The sequence below is a fragment of the Natrix helvetica genome (genome assembly GCF_964273705.1).
Source record: "Natrix helvetica genome assembly, chromosome: 1".
Taxonomy (NCBI): domain Eukaryota; kingdom Metazoa; phylum Chordata; class Lepidosauria; order Squamata; family Natricidae; genus Natrix; species Natrix helvetica.
In genome coordinates, this window is record NC_138548.1 from 41,570,980 (window position 1) to 41,581,734 (window position 10,755).

Consider the following 10,755-nt stretch of genomic DNA (forward strand, 5'->3'; position numbering starts at 1 on the left):
GTTGCTGTTTCAATTGCTCTTAATAATCAATCAGTGGAACAACTTGACTCCAGAAGTTCCAGTGTTGAATGCTCCAACACTGGAAGTTTTTAAGATGATGTTGGATAACCATTTGTCTGAAGTGGTATAGGGTTTCCTGGCTATGCAGGGGGTTGGACTAGAAGACCTCCAAGGTCCCTTCCAACTCTGTTATTCTATTCTATTCTATTCTATTCTATTCTATTCTAGACTGCCTACATGCAAGAGACAAGACAAATAGATGCTTAGAATTAGATTTGGAAAGTATCTTGGGCATCATCTAGACCAGGGGTGTCAAACTCACATTGTCACGGTGGCGTCATATGATGTATCAGGACTCCCTCCCACTTTGCTAAACCGGGGTTGGGCATGGCCAGCGCATGACACATCTGGGCTGCGGGTTTGACAGCCCTGATCTAGACCAATCACTTGCTCAATACAAAATCCACTGCAGTATCTTTAATAGATGACCATGGGAGGCGGAGCTGATGTCACAATGATAAGACGTTCGATCTGGAAGCTTCAAGATCGCCATCGATATCTCTGTCGCTGGACGGTCCTTTTGGAACTAAACCACCCCTTAAAGACGGTGATAGAGAAGGGCACATCCTGCTGATCCTGGGGACATTGCAAAGTCCTTGATAAATCCAGGAGAAGTCCTTTTTTCCGGTGACAAAGAAGCAGCCATTGAAGCTGCTGAAAGTTGGGACAGCTCCATAAATGCAAGACAAGCAGGAGAGAAAGTGTGGCAAATTGGTGAGATAATTTTTACTATTAGATGAGAGAATACCCCAAAAATTAAAAGTAAAGTTAAAATTGAAAACAGAAGAGGTCAAGCGGTGAGGTTAAGCCTGACTCAAACTTAGTGAGTTATTTTTCTTTAATCCGTTTACTGCTGGAATTTCTACAAACGCTTATTTTTTAAACTGGACTGATTTTTATTTTTTTTATTTTTTAAGATTTTCATTCTTTTTCCCTTTTCAACGCCCTATAATATTTTCTTCTTAAATTTTCTTTCTTTCTTTCCTGGAATATAAAGAATATAAAGAGGGAAGTGAAAATAGATGAAAAGAAATAACACTGCCACTTAGAGGCTTGGAGGCTTGGAAATATTGTTTTTCTTCTCTACGTTTGAGCATTTGATAATCTTGTGCAAAGTAAGAAATCGTGTTACACTTCAAGGACTTTGAGTTTGTTTATTGAAAATGATAGTGGGAAGAGCACGGATGTTTATACAGGTGCTTCTCTGGGTACTATCAGAGTGAAAAGCTTGGAGTGGAAAAAAAAGATTGTACTGAACTTGGAAAGGGAACAGTTAACTTTGTTTGGAAAAGAGCCTTGGATTTTACATAGTGGCAGTGTGCACTATTGGAAGGAAAAGATCAATACAGGTGATGTTGCAACAGGGAAAAGAAAAGGAAATGACATTGTAGATGATTATGCAAGAAATTCAAAAAATACAAGTAAGAACAGAGAGCATTGAAAAGAGATTGGAGATTATTGGACAAAGAACAGAAAAAATAGATGAAAAAAAAATGAGAATATTCACCAAACGATGATGAAATATGAGAACCGATCTCAAAAAACTGAAGAAAAAGATGAACAAAGAGATAAGAAAAATGGAGATATTGACAGCAGAATGAGTGCGGTTGAAAAGATAAGAGTGGAATATTGGAATGGGAGATCGACAGACTAGAAATTTATTTCAGATTCCCGGATATAGAAGAAAAAAAGGGAGAAAATTTGACATAAGTAATGATAGAAATTCTGCAGAAGCATTGGTGATAACTAAAGGGAAGATGATGGAAGGAACGGATAAGGGGTTTCAAGCTTTCACAAGACACACAGTGAAATAAATATAAGTTGCCAAGAGATATCCATATAAGATTTACTAAAAAAAGCAATTAGAATACAAATACCACAAATGGCAAGAAATAAAAGATTGGATGGATACAGGATGATGTAATGAAATGTTATAATAAAATTAATTTGAATTTATTTAGAATATTTTGTATAAAATAAAGTAATAATAGTTATAGTCAAATAAATGATTAATAATGATAATACTGTATACATATATATTAGGTTGATAATGAGATTTTATATAATTTGTAAGTGAGGACTATTAATTAATTAATTAATTAATTAATTTGATTTCTAGACCGCCCCCTCTCCCCGAAGGGACTCGGGGCGGTGTACAGGTACCGAATTAAAAAACCTTACAAATAATCATAAATATAGTTAAAAGCGAATTAAACGTTAAACCCCTGTACAAATTTATAAAAGTTAAAAACTAAGCCTAAGACCAAAATTTAAAAATACAGGCTGGGGTGGGAGAGCTGGAATTAGGCCAAGCCGACTATGAAGAGGATGCATAAAAGTTTGGTAACCAAAGATAAACAATTGTATAAAACATGGAACTTATCTTATCAATGCTTAGACAAAGAATTTTATAAAGATGTATTACTACTGGATGGACTTAGGATGATGTAATGAAATGTCATAATAAATTTAAATATAAATTTACCTAAAATTTAGAATATTTCACATGGAGGAAGCGGAGACTTAGGGGGTTTTTAGTTAGTTGTTTTTTAAATATTTGTAGGGGTGGGGTTTCAGGGGTTGTGGGGCGGGTGGGTCAGATCAGGAGCGATGTGAGAGCCGGGCCCCCAGGTGTGGTCGCGAGCAGAAGGGGCGGAAGGGAGGAGGAGGGGGAGGACACCATTCCTATACAGGGCTCCTTAATTCCAACAGTCGCAGGGAGGGGCAGATACGAGGACAGTTTAAGAACTTACAGTCGGTTGGGAGACCGTGGTTGCTGGTTACACCCGGTCGCTTGTACCAACCCCCGCGTTCTAGGTGGTCAAGAGTTACAGACCCAAGGCCTGAGGCTGTTGTTATGCAATGCGAGATCCGTTGTTAACAAGGCCCCCCTCATTCACGATCTAATTTTAGAGGGGGAGCCGGACCTCGCGGGAATAACGGAGACCTGGTTGGGCCACGAGGGAGGTCTTCCCCTCGTGGAAATGTGCCCACCAGGATACCGAGCATTTCACCAGCCCCGGGCCCAGGGAAGGGGCGGCGGGGTGGCAGCAATTATTCGGGAGGACTTAGAGCCAAGGGAGTCTACTGTGCCACAGACGTCCGGATGTGAAGCCCTTGTTGTGAAATGGGGGCCTGGGAGACAGTTGGACCTGCTGATAGTATACCTGGCTCCTCGCTATACATCAGCGGCCCTGCCTGAACTCCTCGAGCTGATCGCATCGGTGGCGGTTGAGACCCCCAAACTTTTAGTGATGGGGGATTTTAACCTGCCGTCGGTGGGAGAAGCATCAGAGGGGGTTCGGGAGTTCATGGCTTCCATGACAGCCATGGACCTGACTCAAATGATTCAGGGCCCTACACACGAGGGAGGACACACTCTGGACCTTGTTTTTGTCTCTGGCCAGTGATCTGGGAGGAGGGGACTTAACCATCACTCCCCTGTCATGGTCAGATCACTCACTCCTTCGTCTTGACTTCCCTGGTGCTACCCCCCGCTGCGGGGAGGCGGAACCGGAAAGTTCCAGATGGTTCCGCCCCAGGCGCCTGATGGAACCTGATAGGTTCCAGACGGAGCTTGGGCCACCTCCTGTAACCTTGACCCGCCCCCGGGTAGAGGACCTGGTGGTTGCGTGGAATAATGCAACTACCGGGGCCTTGAACTGGGTGGCGTCTTTGCGGCCTCTCCGGCGGCAACGATCCACCCTAGCCCCTTGGTTTACCGAGGAGCTGAGGGTGATGAAATGCCGCAAGAGACGTCTAGAGAGTCGTTGGAGATCCTCTCGCTCCGAATTTGATCGAACACAGGCACGAGCCCATTTAAGGATGTACCTTGTGGCATTGAGAGCGGCCAAACGCCAATATTGTGCCACTCTCATTGCATCCGCGGAGAACCGCCCTGCCGCCCTGTTTCGGGTGTCCCGCTCTCTCTTGTTTCAGAGGCCGCGGGAGGCCCCTCTACAGGGCAGGGCAGAGGAATTTGGTAAATATCTGCAGGATAAAATCGCTCAAATCCGGAGAGACTGGGTTCCTGTCAGTGGTCCAATGGAGACGCCCATGGCGAGTCTTGAGGTATCGATCTGGGAGGAGTTTGACTTGGTTGCCATCGAGGATTTGGACAGATTGCGTGGACAACTGCGACCCACCACATGTTTATTGGACCCGTGTCCCTCCTGGCTTGTACTGGCATCCTGGGAGGTTACACGAGACTGGCTCCTGGGCCTAGTGAATGCTTCGTTGGGCGAGGGGTCTCTCCCGGCCGCCTTGAAAGAGGCGGTGGTGAGACCCTTGCTCAAGAAGCCTTCCCTGGACCCTTTGGAGCTGGCCAATTATCGTCCTGTCTCCAACCTTCCCTTTTTGGCGAAGGTTGTAGAGAGTGTGGTGGCCTACCAGTTCCCACGACATCTGGAGGAAAATGATTATCTAGACCCGCGCCAGTCCGGCTTCCGCCCCGGTCACAGCACGGAGACGGCCTTGGTCGCGTTGGTGGATGATCTCTGGAGGGCCAGAGATAGAGGTTGTTCCTCTATCCTGGTCCTATTAGACCTCTCGGCGGCTTTTGATACCATCGACCATGGTATCCTGCTGCGCCGGCTGGAGGGTTTGGGGGTCCGGGGCACCGTTTTGCGGTGGTTCGGCTCCTACCTTTCTGACCGGACGCAGCGTGTGTTGGCAGGAGAAGAGAGGTCGACCCTACGCCCCCTTACTTGTGGGGTGCCACAGGGGTCGGTCCTCTCGCCACTCCTGTTCAACACATATATGAAGCCGCTGGGTGAGATCATCCGTGGTTTCGGGGTGGGATACCATCTGTACGCTGATGATACTCAGCTGTACTTTTCCACCCCGAACCACCCCAACGAGGCCATCGAAGTGATGTCCCGGTGTGTGGAAGCCGTACGGATCTGGATGGATGACAACCGACTCAAGCTCAACCCTTCCAAGACGGAGTGGCTGTGGGTACCAGCTCCCCGGTTCAGCCAATTAATTCCATCATTGGCCATTGGGGGCATTCATCTTGCCCCCGTGGAGCGGGCGCGCAATTTGGGCGTCCTCCTGGATGCCCGGCTGTCCATGGATGACCATGTGACAGCCGTGGCAAGGGGGGCGTTCCACCAGGTTCGCCTGGTGCGCCAATTGCGCCCCCTACTGGACCGGGACGCCTTACGCACAATCACTCATGCGCTGGTGACGTCTCGCTTGGACTACTGTAACGCTCTCTACATGGGGCTTCCCTTGAAATGCACCCGGAGGCTACAGTTGGTCCAGAACGCAGCCGCGCGGTTAATTATGGGGAGTACTAGGTACTCCCATGTGACACCGTTCCTGCGCGAGCTGCACTGGCTTCCTGTGGTCTATCGGGTGCGTTTCAAGGTTTTGATAACTATCTTTAAAGCGCTCCATGGCTTAGGACCTAGTTACTTGCGGGATCGTATTCTGCCCCATACATCCCTGCGACCAATTCGCTCGCACAGAGAGGGCCTCCTCCAGGTGCCGTCCACTAGACAATGTCGTGGGGCGGCGCCTAGGAGTAGAGCCTTCTCTGTGGCGGGCCCAGCCCTGTGGAATGACCTCCCTCCGGATATTAGGATTACCTCTGACCTCCGCTCCTTCCGTATTAAGCTTAAGACCCACCTATTCCAAGCAGCTGGCCTGGCTCAACTTTGATCTAACCATATCGCTCCTGACGGGTTTTTAACTGGGTATTTTAATTATATTTCTAGGGGTTTTAATACTGTATTTTAATTGTTTTTATTTTTAGCCGACCTCCTCCTTGTGTATGTCTTAGTATATGTCATTGTTATATGTTTGTTTTGTCCACATATTTATTTCGTATGTTTCGTTGTACGCCGCCCCGAGTCCTTCGGGAGAGGGTGCGGCTAAGAAATAAATATATTATTATTATTATTACATAAAATGAAGTAATGGCAATTATAATCAAATATGTGTATAATAATGATAATAATTGCATACATATATATCAGATTGATAATACAAGATTCTATATAAATTGTAAGTGAAGACTATGGTGAGAATGTACAAAAAAGTTTTGTAACCAGTCGACACACTGTACGAAATTGGAAGATGTTTTTATGTTTTATGTTTGTCTGTACTTGTTAAAAAAATTTTTTTAAAAAAAATAGATGACCATGCCTTTGGCAATGAACTTACCCTTCATGTGACGGCTTGCTCCTAGAACTGATGTCTCATACTGCGTTTATCATACTTGGAAATGTCCAATAGGCAAGGAAAGTGGCAAAATCTGGGAAAATTTCTTAGATTTGTAAGAATCTAATTTCTTAGAATTGGAAGAATGAAATATGGAGATATTTCTATTTGAGTTCTGCTGTGGAATATGCATAGGGCTACATTATACATCTAGGAAATAAGATATGATAGAGATGACTACTTAAACCACTAAATCATGAACATTTGTTTATGTTGTTAAGTCTTTCAATTGCTCTTTTATTGTTCCTTTGTCCACATCACAATTAACGCATCATTTCTTAGCTTTCTGATGTAATATTTGCATAAATGATGTAAGGGTTTTGATTATATGATTGCATTCTGATATTTATTCCTTAATATTTCTAAAGTATCAGACATATGTATGAGGAGGGGGATCACATTGCTTCAAATATGTATTTGCATCAGAAAACAAAAACCAAGCAAACAAAGAACTGCTCGCAACAGAAAACAAGGAATAAAAATGTTTTTATTATAAATATTCATAATTTAAGCCAAAAATAATATTTATATTAAAAAGTAATATAGTATAAACTAAATATAAGACCACCTTCATCAGTCAGTAAGACTATTCAGTAATTGTTCTAACTACAGATCAGGACTCTGGAGAGAGAGAGAGAGTAGCATATTGTTTCAAAACTTAAAATATAATTTAGTGTCGGAGGTGGGTTGCTAATTTTTTACTAGCAGTTTGGGCGCGCTCCTGCGTGCATTCGCACACATGCGCAGAACCATCCAGTGAGTGGGTGGAGCCTCCCACTGCCACTACTACCTGTTTGGCTGATCCAGGCCGATCCGGCAGCAACCCATCTCTGTGTAGTGTGTTATACAAAATGCATCGTTAATAAACATCCTCATCCATAAAATATCCTCATCCATACTTTGAAATTATGGTTGAACATTTTAAATATCAGAACTGTTCCAAATACAGAGAAGTAAATTAAAGTGGTTTGTCTCTAACACAAAGCATATGTTGTGTGGTTGGCCTATTCATTTGGCTATTTTGTTTGGTTATGGACCAAAATGTTTCAGATGGAGAGTGCTCCAATTGTATCATTCTGTTTTAAACTGATATGGCTGCAAGTTGCTCTGATTGTAGGCTGGGTGGGTAGCTTTTAAATTCTCCATATCTGGCGAATAGAAAAAGAGAGATAGTCTTTTTGTCGGGTTAGGCTGCCAGAAGTGGGGTGGAGGGATAAGGGTATCTGGTGGAAGTTTAGGAATGAAGCAGTGGTCATACAGAAGCAAGTGGCACAGAGGGAGGGAACCATTCTGGGACAGATGACGGTTAATAGTCTACTCAAAAACAATAACTGCAAGGTATCCTTTGAACTGGGGCTTTTTTAGATGCTGTATCTAATATTAAGTGCCAGGTTGACTCCCTGTTCCCAGGAAAGACTCCTCAATTTCAGTAACTAAAAAAACTATTATACTTTCCGGCTGTACGTCCAGCACTATTTCAGCCCCACTCTGTGCTCTTCCTGTTAGGGGGCTCCGATAGGAGCCATAGCCACCCTGTAGGGGTGATGAAGTAAAGGGCGGTGCCTTGCAGGTTGAGGAGAACCGCATCTCTCCTCGAGTCAGAAAATCCCCCTTATCCAAAGATGAACAGCAAAAATGGCTGCCATGAAGCTGGGGACAGTCTGAATACCTAAGACAGTGCAGTAGCAAAGAGACGGTGAATGTTGTGCGAACTGGGTGAGAGAATACTTTTTGTTGAAATCTGGCCCCAAAGAATCTAAGGGGAATATATATTTAGAATATTTGTCAAAGCGGTGAACAAGCACTTTGAAAAAATACCAGAAAATTTAAGAAGAGGAATTTTTAATATATATATATATAGAGAGAGAGAAAATTGTACTCTCAAAGTAAAAAATATGATAATGAGAAGGCATTTTAAAATGCTGGAATTATGGACCTAAAATCTTTTTTATTAATATTGCTTACCTGTTGGAATTATAATTTGAAATAATTAAAATTGGACTTGCCAGCAACATTGCAGAGAGGTTGAAGCAGAGAGTGCCATCTGCTGATGAGTGGGAAACTATGCAAGCTTGAGAATAATCATCTGAAGGATTGAAAATACTTACTGGATTACGTACTGAATTACATGTATCTACTCTAAGACCATTAGAGATTTGAATATTAAATAAGAACCTTAGTTAAAAGACCCCTGGATGTTATTGAATGTATAAAAGTGACTTGAAAAGGCGTGGACAATCCTCTCGTGTATTTAAAATTGATTTGACTGATTATTGATGAGATATTAAAAATTGTGATCTGGCAAGCTCTATTTTGAATCAATGATTCCTGGACAACTGGTTAAAAAGGAGACCTATTAAACAAAATAAGATGCAACACAAGGCGAAAGTGAGTGGAGTTTTAAATGGAATGGAGCTGATGTTTCAAAGTATTAAGGAATACAGGAACAACATAAGCTGACAAAGGCAAAATATTTGATTGCATAGACCAAAAACTGGAAAATAATATACAAGGGACAATGTGCAAAGACCAGGGCAATGAGGAAAGAAAGGAGCCATCAGAAGGAATGGAGGGGAAAGTAGAACTGAGAAACCAGCAAAAAGAAGACAACAAAGAGGAGACATTACCAAAATTAATAGTAATTAAGGAATTAAAACAGGAGGAAAATATTTTTTAAAAATTAAGGGAATGGGAGAAACAGGAAGATATCTGGGGAGAGATAGGGGCTAGAAGAGATAGCTTTAAAACTAGACAATGGGAAAGGGTAGAGGGGGAAGAAAAAGTTAGATAGCATAGTCAGAATATAGATCTAGAAGTAGATACAATACAACACAATACAATAGCAGAATTGGAAGGGACCTTGAAGGTCTTCTAGTCCAACCCCCTGCCTAGGAAGGAAACCCTATACCATTCCAGATAAATGGCTATCCAAGATGGAGTAAAAGACTTAAGAGAAGAATATGGGAGGCAAGCCAAAAAAAGAAAAAAAGACCGAATGGGGGCAAGAGATAATAGATTAAAAAAAGAGCAAGTAAAAGATCTTCCATGAATACATTTAAATGAAAACGTGTACTAATATTAGAATTATATAGGCTGGATAATTATTTTTTTATGTAGTGTGACAGACAGGATAATATTTTAAGATAGATATGAAGAGTGAAATATGGGAATTATGAATAAGAATTAAGCATTAATTAGAAAATTAGAGATTGAATGATGGTATTATTAAATATGCTTAAAAATATGATTAGCAGTGAAATGCTAAAATTGAATAATGGGTGATTAGATAATAAAAGAATATATTTTAATGTAAACGTGTATGATAGTAGACTCACACAGATTGGATGATTGGAAAGAACATGAATAGATGTACTTTAATTGTTTAAATGATTGTGATCGTACTAGAACTGTACATTGAGACATTGGATAATGAAAGAATAAAGGGATAGAAATATAGAAATAAGAGGGGAATAAGAGTGTGAGTGTGTGTGTATGTATGTATGTATCTTATCTATCTATCTATACGTACATACATACATATATACATACATACATACAGTACATACATACACACACTTTAAGATATATGAAAGAACAAGAGGGAGGATTAGAAACTCAAGGGCGGTAGTATAAGGTATGTGTAAACAATAGGAAATAATGAAAACGAAATGTAATAACTGAGTAATAATAATATGTCTATTTGTATCAAAATGTATGATATCCAGGTATCACACTATTCACACATTGATATGTATAAAAAGTATTTTAAAAACTTGATGGGAAAATAAAAATAAAAAAGCTATTATACTTTTATTTTTCAAATTTATTTTTAAATCTGAGGCCAGGGCTTATCCTTCCATGCCGCCATCACATCAGACTAAGCTGACAGCAGGCGTATCTCTTTTCCACATGGGAAATTCCACTACAATCTTGCCACCCCACTTGAAAACTTTCCGCAGAACTTGCCTTTCTACTAGCCATCGCCTTCCTGTCCATTCGCCTCTACTCACCGATGCTCCATTGCTGCGAGCTCCCTGCCTGGAGTAGCCTGGAGTGCCAAGAGGCACGCTACAAGGAAATCAAGGAATCGAATCCTGAGCCGGCTAGCTCATCTGCAACACGCATTTCCCAAAGACATCCACTAACTTTGGGCAGTAACACTGTACCTAAGCAACCCCAGCCAAATTCCATTTGCTTCCTCTGATGAATATCCACCAGTTTCCTTTCATTCCGCGTCATAAGGATATTTACCTGCATTCAGGCCACCATTGGACCTAATGAAGCTGGGCCCAAGGCTTATTCTTCCATGCTACCACTGCATCAGACTAAGCTGCCACCAGGCTTAGTCTTGCACCACGTACACATTTGACAAATCACACACATACAAAGAAGGACACTGTGGGCTACATCCACTGTGGGGTGGTCCACACCGCTCAGTCACAGTCTCAGTCACACTTCATCCATTTAGAA